The sequence below is a fragment of the Bidens hawaiensis genome, unplaced genomic scaffold, assembly GCF_021521415.1.
Source record: "Bidens hawaiensis isolate Kalapana, Puna unplaced genomic scaffold, B.hawaiensis_p1.1 tig00071640_1, whole genome shotgun sequence".
Classification (NCBI taxonomy): Eukaryota; Viridiplantae; Streptophyta; class Magnoliopsida; order Asterales; family Asteraceae; genus Bidens; species Bidens hawaiensis.
The window spans coordinates 22,896-24,510 of NW_027502530.1; the positions used below are offsets into that span (position 1 = coordinate 22,896).

General features: G+C 40.3%; 1 pseudogene; it reads left to right on the forward strand.

Annotated features, from left to right (window-relative positions):
- Positions 1–350: 350 nt before the first annotated feature.
- On the forward strand, positions 351–1,414 carry LOC143605828 (metalloendoproteinase 1-MMP pseudogene; annotated as a pseudogene).
- Positions 1,415–1,615: the final 201 nt, after the last annotated feature.

A 1,615-nucleotide genomic window follows, 5' to 3' on the forward strand; every position in this document is an offset into this window, starting at 1 on the left:
CCTCTCCTTTTCTTTCTTTTAATGAAACTCGGGAACAACCCTTTTATATTTCCTTTCTTAAATGATACTCGAGAACACAACATGTTTTTTCCATCCCTCATTTTCCTTCCCTCTCATTCTTTAAATAAAATTCGGGAACACCGTGTTAGGTCTAATACTTAATTAATAGTTTCTTTAACTCACCTTGGTATTTGATTAATTTACACTTATGATATTAAATGAAAAAATATTACACTTTCCAAATTACTGAATATTCTACATCTTGTTACGTAATGCACAAGACCTCCTAACAAACATGTCATCATTCCTATATAGTCCAAATTTCACACTTTCTTGTCTCCAAGCCCACTATGCACATCTCATTATTTCTTGTATTACTCTTCTATATCTATCCCACATGTTTACAGGCCAGAACAACTTCCCCGGCAACCACCACGATCTCCACCGTAAACCACCACAATTCCACCTGGAGAAACTTCAAAAAATTTCTCGATGCCGGTAGAGGCAGCCATGTCAGCGGCAAATCCGAGCTCAAGAAATACATGCAACGTTTCGGATACCTTCAAATATCCGACACGAATTATAGCGATGAATTCAATGACCAATTCGAGGTTGCGATAACCCGATACCAACAGAAACTCGGCCTCTCCGTCACCGGAAAACTCTACTCGGAAACAATCTCTCAAATGACATTACCAAGATGTGGTGTGCGGGACACGCCACCCCCACTAAATGCCCATGCAATCCAATATTATAAGTACTTCAATGGCAAGCCAAGATGGTCACGTGCCATGCCAATAACCCTCACATATGCATTTTCCCCTAATTACATCGCTTCAAATTTAAATATTTCGGACATAAAACTCATCTTTAGGAGTGCTTTCGCCCGGTGGTCAGCGGTGATTCCTTTGACCTTCACGGAAACCGAAGATTACGGGTTTTCCGACATCAAAATAGGGTTTTACAATGGCGATCATGACGATGGAGAGCCGTTCGATGGCGTTCTAGGCGTTTTAGCACATGGATTTTCACCAGAGAGTGGAAAACTCCACCTTGATGCCGCGGAAACATGGGCGGTGGACTTTGAGTTAGAGAATCCGAGGTGGCGATTGATTTGGAATCGGTTGCGACTCATGAAATCGGCCATGTGTTAGGGTTAGCTCATAGTTCTGTGAAGGAATCAGTGATGTACCCTAGTTTAAAACCTAGACAGAAGAAAACAGAGTTGAAAGTTGATGATATTGAAGGAATTCAACAACTTTATGGATCAAACCCTAATTTTAATATGGAAGCTTTCTCTCAATCGGACACTTCTTCGAGTCACGGTGTCGGTTCCATGGTCGAGCTCAGATTATCGAGGTGTACAGCCGGGGTTGCGATGGTTTTGATCATGTGTATAACTATCATGAGATGAGGTGTTAGTGATATACAAAGAAGTACGTATCCATGCATGCGTGAAGGAGAGAAAAGATTTTGTATATAAGACCTTGACTAACAGTTTTTTACACGAGTGGTGATGTATACGTTGTTTTATTTGGATTAATTTTAGATCTTAGAGAAAAAACATGCAAATGCATGGGTTTGGAGTGAAATTAAAGTGATTAACCAATATCTT